The sequence below is a fragment of the Bidens hawaiensis genome, unplaced genomic scaffold (genome assembly GCF_021521415.1).
Source record: "Bidens hawaiensis isolate Kalapana, Puna unplaced genomic scaffold, B.hawaiensis_p1.1 tig00000536_1, whole genome shotgun sequence".
Classification (NCBI taxonomy): Eukaryota; Viridiplantae; Streptophyta; class Magnoliopsida; order Asterales; family Asteraceae; genus Bidens; species Bidens hawaiensis.
In genome coordinates this window covers 4,259,621-4,268,845 of record NW_027491034.1, presented here as the reverse complement: position 1 = coordinate 4,268,845, position 9,225 = coordinate 4,259,621, and the positions used below count along the sequence as shown (strand labels likewise).

The window sequence follows — 9,225 nt, the reverse complement described above, 5'->3', positions numbered from 1 at the left end:
TTCCTCAACAGTTTCACCCTTGAGTAGATTAAAGTTTCTGAATTGAAACTTTAACATCACATTTTTGCTTTCCTCAGTATTACCCATACTTCTCATTCTGATATGTTGAAATAACGATGCAGTAATCTTGATGCTTCCCATTTGATGAAATATAGTATCAGGCAAAGCCATAGTAAGAGTCGAATAGGTTTTTGTTTCGATCTCTAACGCCTTTTTCTCCTCTTCAGAAAATTATGAAATAGCTTTAGGAGTGAATCCAATGGTTTCATCTCTAATCATCGGTACAGTATAGACTTCATCAAGACAATAGGAACAGTTAGGATGAACAGAACCAAGATGAGCACAAAAACGAGGTTCCCATTTAGCAAAGTCGCTAAATTTCATCAATCCAGGACACTTGGAGTGAGATCCAATCTCAGTATCCAATTGTAACATTTGTGTCATGAGTGTGTTTTGAGAAGCTAACGCATAAAAACCAGCCATCTAGATAAGTAACAAACAATCAAACTTCAAGGACTAAACTTGAAAATATATTAACGAACTGGGAATAGTAACTATAACGAACTGTGAACAGAGTTTTTATCTGAGTAACGAACAAGGAACAGTGTCACACAAATTAGATTATAACGAATCAACAACGAATCAGGTCAAGTTGACGAATTAGTCTGACGAATCAATCTAACGAATTAGATTAACGAATTCAAATTCAATGTAACGAACCAAAATAACGAATCTCTAAGTCAACTTAACGAATCAAAGTAACGAATCACTAAGTCAACTTAACGAATCAATTTAACGAATCTCTGATTCAAGGTAACAAACCAAGCTAACGAATTAGCTACAGTTGATAACGAATCAACTATAATTAATTAATGAATCAGGTTGTTATAACGGTTATAACAAACTCTGACAACCTTTGCCACGTGGCTAAAGTTTGTTAGATACGAGGCTAACGAATCAGACCACGTGTCTGACGAACTAGATAACAAGAATTAAAATTAGTGACGAACTGAGTAACGAAGTAAGTGACGAATTACTGAAGCTTAACGAACTACAATAACGAATTGCCTGAAGATATAAACAATCTTCAACAGATGATGAAGATCTTCAAATCTTCATTATCAAAATCCAGATCTGGTAATCTGATGAACACCAAAAACCAACACAAATTCGTAATACCCACTCAATACAACAACAAATCGTGAAAATCATATATCAAAATACTCGTAAACTCATTGCGAAACCAAATCGCAACAAGCCGTATACCAAATCAATCAATTCCAAATCCAATTGACCAAAATCCAAATCCCTGTTTCGTCCAATCTCAGATACAAATCAAAACAACACCAATCCAATTCAATTTCCAATTCCAACCAACCACACACTCCCAATACCTTAACAATCAACAATCCAATTCAATTCAGTCCAATACCAACCAAATCAAACAATAATTCAATCAAATTCATAATTAAAATAAAATTACACAAACCGATCTCAATACTACTTTAATTAACACTAGATCAAGAGCAATCGAACCCCGAAAGCTCTGATACCACTTGATAAACCACGGATTAACTCAGATCTATAACGATTAACTATTAGATCTAAGCCGTAATGGATCTAGTTCATGATTACTCTTAATTCGTATATCTATATGTTATATTGAGTGTATTATGTGTATATATATATTAGTAATAGATTATGTATGAAGCTTTGATCGAGAGAGTAAATGGACAAAGGTTCAATACGTTAAAACTCAAAAACTAAATTAACAGAGGATGAACCCTCTATATATAAAAGATGGATTCTAGTTCGTTACACATTCCGTAACAAACTAGTCTCCACTTCGTTACATTACTTTACAATTAAATAAACATAACGAACTAACCTCCAATTCGTTAAACATCCTTAACGAATTGGGAGGGATAATAACTTAAACATCTAGTTCGTTAAGCATCCTTAACGAACTAGATTGACTTTAACGAATTAGACAATAACAATAGTAACTTTTACATTATAATAATAAAACGATAAATACAAAGACTCGAGGCACAAAACCGTGCACAAACATAAATGAATGTCTAGTCATTCATGGAACAATCATAACGAATAAGGTACATTCGTGCGCTCTCTTAACGAATGAACCTCTCATTCGTCACCTATAATTCAGGAATGGTCTTACTCATTCATTACTCATCCATTCGCCATGATAAGACAGCGAATCAGGCCATTCATTATAAGATACACTCGTGTGCTGTTGTAACGAATGAGCTTCTCATTCGTCTCAGGAAATCACGAATGGCCTTAGTCATTCGTTATTCACTCATTCATTTCGATAAGACTCACATCAAGCCATTCGTTATAACGAATGGAATCATTCGTCATAACAAATGAGATAGCAAATGATGTAAAGTATTTAATAAAAAAAAATTGGTTTTTGATGAAACTTTAGTAATGGACCGTTAATGAAAAAATTGGAATCAACTCGACACCAGCCATGGGCTCTGCCCCTTGGGCCCTACTAGGGGCTGCTGCCCCTAAACCCTACTGCCAGGGTCGCTGCCCCTGGACCCCGTTCGTTGAGGGTTATATTAAACTAGAAATTTTTATATAGGTAGGGATAGTTAATTGATACGTGTAATTGTTATATAGTTAGCCGCGCCCAGCTAAGGAAAGGAGTTACCATTAACTCTGAAAGGAACCAAGATCAGGTGAGTTTTTAGCCCCATTCCCTTGGTATATTTTCGGGGCTGTGTGCATACTCTACGTGATAGTTAATACACTTACCTTAAGTGGTAAGTGTATGCCTTATGAATGTTATATGTACGTGAAAGGACAAGTGTAAGGATGAATTTATATAATTGTATGAATGTACGGTTGTACGAGTAAGAACGAAATAAAACTTTGTTGATTCACCGCAATTTTGAACGAAGAATGGAGCAAGGGCAAGAAAAAGAATAAAATATTGAAGAAGAAGCTCGATTAGTCGTACCCCTTCAAAAACAAAACACCTTTGCCAAAACACCTTACAAAACCTATCGCCCACATACCAAAACCTTTAGAAATATAATGTCTTTTGACGTATGCAGCGCTTCACAAGGTGGGTGGAGCATTGATCTCTCAACAAGCATATTTTATGTAAGTCGTATCTTAGCTAAAAGTGTTTATACATACAACATTACGGGTATGTCCAGATATAAAGCCGAGTGTGTGTGAACATTGCGAGCACGTGACGTTTTGCATAAAAAATTAGAAAATGACATGTGGCACTTTGAAGACATTTGGTTAAATATAAAAGAAAAATTTGTGAAAATCCACTATTTTATTATATAGGTAGAGATTTTGAAAAGAAATAAAATTAATAAAATAAAAAATTAGAAAATGTCATGTGACACTTTGAAGACATTTGGTTAAATATAAAAGAGAAATTGGTGGAAATCCACTATTTTATTATATAGGTAGAGATTTTGAAAAGAAATAAAATTAATGAAATAAAAAATTAGAAATGTCATGTGACACTTTGAAGAAATTTGGTTAAATATAAAAGAAAAATTTGTGAAAATCCACTATTTTATTATATAGGTAGAGATTTTGAAAAGAAATAAAATTAATGAAATAAAAAATTAGAAAATGTCATTTGACATTTTGAAGAAATTTGGTTAAATATAAAAGAAAAATTTATGGAAACCCAGTTTTTTATAATATAGGTAGAGATTTTGAAAAGAAATAAAATTAATGAAATAAAAAATTTGAAAATGTCATGTGGCACTTTAAAGACATTTGGTTAAATATAAACGAGAAATTGGTGGAAATCCACTCTTTTATTATATAGGTATACGATTTCAACGATTAGATGGTCGATTTCAAATCCGATTACCTAATATGTCGAAGATTACTTGATTTCAAGGTCAATTGATTGTTGAACAATCAACATTAGGTTTTGATATCCACCTTTAAAGTTGAAGAGTGATCGATTCCAAAGAAAATGTTAAGCAGAATAGACCTACGGTGAAAAGTAAGAACGCAGAATCAGGTTTGAAGATCATCGACACAAATTATATTTTGAAAAGAAATAAACTTAATGAAATAAAAAATTAGAAAATGACATGTGCCACTTTGAAAACATTTGGTTAAATATAAAAGAGAAATTAGTGGAAATCCGCTCTTTTATTATATTGGTAGAGATTTTGAAAAAAAAATAATAATAATGAATTAAAAAATTAGAAAATGTCATGTGACATTTTGAAGAAATTTGGTTAAATATAAGAAAGAAATTAATAGAAATTTATTTTTTATTATATATGTAGATATTTTGAAAAAAAAAGAAAATTAATAAAATCAAAAATTAAAAAATATTATATGACACTTTAAAGACATTTAGTTAAATATAAAATAAAAAAATAATGATAAAAATAAAAAACACATGACTATTTATTACCATTTAATACAAAAAAAAATTAGACACAAAATCGTAGACAAATATTAAAAATATATTGTTGTGGGCATTAATTAAAGAAAATATTAAAGTATTAATAGGTTTGATTCTGTCATCTACAAAACATCCTTCTTTCATACTCTCTCTCGGGATTTATGTTCATTTTCAAAATCAAACCTTCCTTCTTCCTTACGCTTCCAACTTTCATCATTGTCATCGTCATCCTTTACTTCACAATCAATTCAAAGGTAATCAATCCACTCCTTTGTGTTCTTCATAGAATTGGATTCTGGGTTTTGAATATTTTGTTTAGCTAGGGTTTGATGATTAAATGCTTTCAGGTTGAATCGATCCGTCACGGTTCGATAACGTAATTCGGTTTAACGTTTTATGGATGTTTTAGGGATTTTGTGAAATTGAGATGACTTCTACAACTAGTTCTGGTGGTAATCCGTTTAAGGCGTTTCGTCGAACGGTGTTAGGGATTGGGGGTGATAATAATAATAATAATAATAATAACAATAATCAGGTTCACTCTGATGAGGCAAAAGTAAACGATGAACTTGATCGGTTTCAAATTCTAGTTTTTAGTCAGTTTAATCCGCTTTCTGCTTCTTCTGCTGATGAGTTCCTGTCCATTGATTGGATGTTGAAGCTGCTGGATGCGTTTGTCGCGTGTCTCGAAGACTTCAAAGTTATTGTCTTGAAAAATACTGAAAACCTTTCAAAACTGCCTTTTGATAAGCTGGTTATGGAGTTTTATGATAGGAGTATTAAAGCTCTTGATATATGTAATGCGGTTCGTGACGGGATTGAGAAAGTTAAGCTCTGGAACAAGCATTTGGAGATAGTTTCAACTGCTTCTGATTCAAAACAAAGGGATGTAATGAGTGAATGGCAGTTTAGAAGAGCAAGGAAGGCGTTGAATGATTTGGCTATACTCATGCTTGATGATCATAAGGACTCGGGATCGGTTGCTTCGCATAGAAACCGATCATTCGGGCGCCCCAACAAAGGAAAAGACGTTAATAATCCGCGTAAGCAAGGACACTCGAGATCGCTTTCTTGGAGTGTGTCTAATTCTTGGTCAGCAAACAAGCAGCTTCAGTCAATGTCAAGCAACTTAAGTCAGCCTCGGGTCAACGATATCCCGAACCATTTTGGTCTTGCAAACAGTGTTTTCACCATGGGTTTTGTTCTAATGTTTGTCTTGTGGAATATAGTGGCTGCAATCCCGTGTCAAGATCGTGGTCTGTTTAACTTCTCAATACCTAAACAGTACTCATGGAGCGCTCCGTTTTTCTTGATTCAAACTCGGGTTCTAGAAGAATCCAAGAAACGTGAACGGAAGAATAGTCCCGGGTTGTTAAGAGAGATTTACCAAATGGAGAAATCCATAAACTCGGTTTCAGATTTGATTGATTCTGCTCACCAGTTTCCATTGACTGATGAACAGCAAAAAGAAGTCAAAGATGCAATCCAAGAGTTGACTTTGGTTTCTAGTTCGTGTAAGAATGGTTTAGATACATTGGACCGAAAATTAAGAGATGCTTTTCGCAGGATCATGTCTTGTCGAACCGAAGGTCTTGCAACGTCAAGCAGTGCACAATCTTGAAGATCAGTTAACGGGTTTTGGTCAGTTAATTTCGTGATTTACTGTTAAAACTTTTTTATGTAAAGAACCAATCTTTTCATTTGCTTTATATTTCAATATGGTTTATCTTGTTGAACTCAATCACGTTACATCCAGATGTTCTTTTTTTGTTATATATACAAAATACCATACATTTATAAGTAATTATAGACAAGAAAACATAACAACTACTGCAAACTAATGAGGAAATGCTGAATATAGGAAGTCAATTATTATTTGGTTAAGAATGAGTAGACAAGATATATTTTGTTGGTCCCCTTCATCCTGTATAGCTGGAAGTATAGTGGTGTTTGTGGGCAATGTTTATGCAACAGGCTGTATGATATTTTGGACTTTGAGGGTCAACAATGATTGTCATTCATTGGTATTTGACTATTTGGATGTTGTGGTGAATTGTGATGTATGCATTAGAAGTTGTATTTCTGGTTGCATGTATCAGTCAGGGCTGATTTGGTTTTTGTCATGTATCAAAATCCACCAGACAACCAGTTATACGAGGTCTGAACTTCTGCAAGTATTTTTTGTTATTTATTTATTTTTATATTGTTTGTTTTTAGTTATAATTGACCTCGTCCAAGGGTTTGGTTTGTTTGAATTCAGTGTAATTAGTTTGTTGGCCACCCCTGCCGCCCCGCAGCTGTATTCAAACACTTTACTAAATTTAAAAAGTAAGGGTATTGTTTTGTAAACTAGATACGTCATTTGCAATTGGTTTTCTGGACCAAAAGTGCGTGGGTGATGCTTAAGGCTTGTGATCTTTATGGTCTTGGGTGTAAATCTTGATTCAAAAGGGTTCCCACATTGGTGGCTTTTCTCTTTAATGGTGTTCCTGAGTAAGTCAGGCATGGAGTTTGAAAAATCAATATAGACGGTTGACATATCGTCTTAGAAAGACTCACTTGGGTATTGGATGTGTTCCAAACGCTATTTAAAAAACTAGACGCATCATTTCTTTAATAGTTACAATTCAATCAAACTAAAATTAGAAACCGATGGTTTGGTTTTGATTCGTAGTAAAAACTGAAATTTTGGTTTTGTATTTTTTGAAAAACCGAACTAAACCGAAAACCGATTTGTTAAAGTACTTTTTTGTTGAAACGTTTATGTTTTATAAACATGGATATTTGTTTTTTTATTTAACGTTAATCTATTATGTTTTGCCGATACGGATTAGATTAAATCAATATAAATGTAAATATATTTTATTAGCTTTTAGTACTTTAGGCCAAAATAATAATCTATCAATCAATTAATTTCTAAAAAAGATATTAGGGCCAATTTCAAAATACATGAGTCAAATTTCTACTCGAAAATCAGTAGCCCGATTAGTAAAATCGAAAAGCCAAAACTGAATGGTTTTGAAAAAAAAAAAAAAAAACTTTGATTTTCGATTTTATGTTGGCCCAAAACCCTACCAAACCGCAACAATGTTTTTTTGATAGTTAATTTTTTATAAAGTTTAATTGGTTGAAGAGAGATATTATAGCTGAGTGATTTATTTGGATCCATTGGTTGGATGGTTTAATATAGGGTGTTTACGGTTTGGTTTGAAACCGCGAAACCAAGCATCGGTTTGGTTTCTCGGTTAGCTTTTATTATTAGTTTTTGGCCGGTCGGTTTCAAAAATTTAAAACCATAACGAACGGTTTGGTTGACGGTTTTTATCAAAAAGCAACCGTATAAACCAGACCGGACCATATGCTTTAATTATATTTAATTTCTTAATATTCTATATTATATATATACAAATATACTATTAAACATAATTGAATTAAAATTGTCAGTGAATGTGAGGTTAAAGGTGCACAAACCGGGTATTCTTAGAAACCGAAACCAGGTAGAAACCGGTTCCGGGTATAGTCAACAAAAGTCAAACCAGGTCAGGGTAGGAACCGGTTCCGGGTATAGATAGGTATTTGACCGGGTTTTGACCGGTTCCATCGGGTTTTCTCCGGGTTTCGGTGTAACATCCCAAAATTTCAAGTAATAATATTTAATATTATTTCCTATGATAAACGAGTTTACTTGATTTGGCAAAGAAATAATAAAATATTAAAGGAAAAATGAGTAGGCTAATTAAAGGGAATTAATCATGGACCAAAGAGGAAAGATAGGTTTTAGGTCCATGGGCTTAAAGGAGTATAAATACCCCATTAAACCCTAAATCTTTCCATTTCCATCCATCTTATCCATCTTATTCTCCCTACACCTTAAAAACACACACCTAAACATCTTCATACGGCCGCGAGCTAGAGGAAGGAATTCAAGACCCAAAATCAAGCCAAATATTATTAAGATCTTCATATACAAGATAGATACAAGATCATAGTTCATAAACAAGCTAACCCGAAGCCTAAATACGCTTAAAGGGATGTTCTTTATGATTAAGGTTACATTTTTATGAACGTTTTGTCATGAAACTTGACCCTAGAGTGGATCGCGTCTAGATATTTCTTAAAAATGCAAACTTGATGATTAAAATGAACCTAATGGTCTTATGGTAGAATACGGCTCATAGGTGAACCTTAGATATAGCCTATAACGTTTTAACTCTATAAAGGTTTAAGCTTTATGTCTAAAACGGGATAGATCTTGAAGCCGTGATAGTAATGGTGTAAAACGGTTATGAATGATGATGAAAAGGGGTTAAAAGTTCATGATTTGAACCATAGAACAGTTAACTGAGCAAGGTAGAAACATAAGATAGAAAGATGAGCTGAACTGGGGGTTCTCGGTCAGGACTAAGGGTCTCGGCCAACCCATGCTTTCGGCCAGGAATGGGATTTCGGTCAACACGAGATTTCCAGTCAAAATGAGTTCTCGGTCAACGAGAGTTCTCGGTCAGTTAGAGATCTCGGTAACCACGAGTTCTCGGCCAGAACAGGTTCTCGGTCAACATAGTTCTCTGTTGACTTTGGGCCTGGTCAGTTGGGCCTAAGGCTATGATAAACAGTGGGCCTGATTTACCTGATTGGCCCATGTGTAACAATTAGGCAAACAAGCCCAACTTAGAAAAGTGTTGGTTACTAAAATACCAACCTAGTTACGTATACAGTTGATTAACTTAGATATGTTTAACAGTTAGCCGAGCTCAATTAAAGAAGGGAATTACGATAAGCGGAGAGAGAAACAGGAT

At 33.9% G+C, this 9,225-nt stretch overlaps 1 pseudogene; it reads left to right on the top strand.

Moving 5' to 3' along the window:
- The first annotated feature begins 4,856 nt into the window (after window positions 1-4,856).
- On the top strand, window positions 4,857-6,193 carry LOC143635441 (protein BYPASS1-LIKE pseudogene; annotated as a pseudogene).
- The last annotated feature ends 3,032 nt before the right edge of the window (window positions 6,194-9,225 follow it).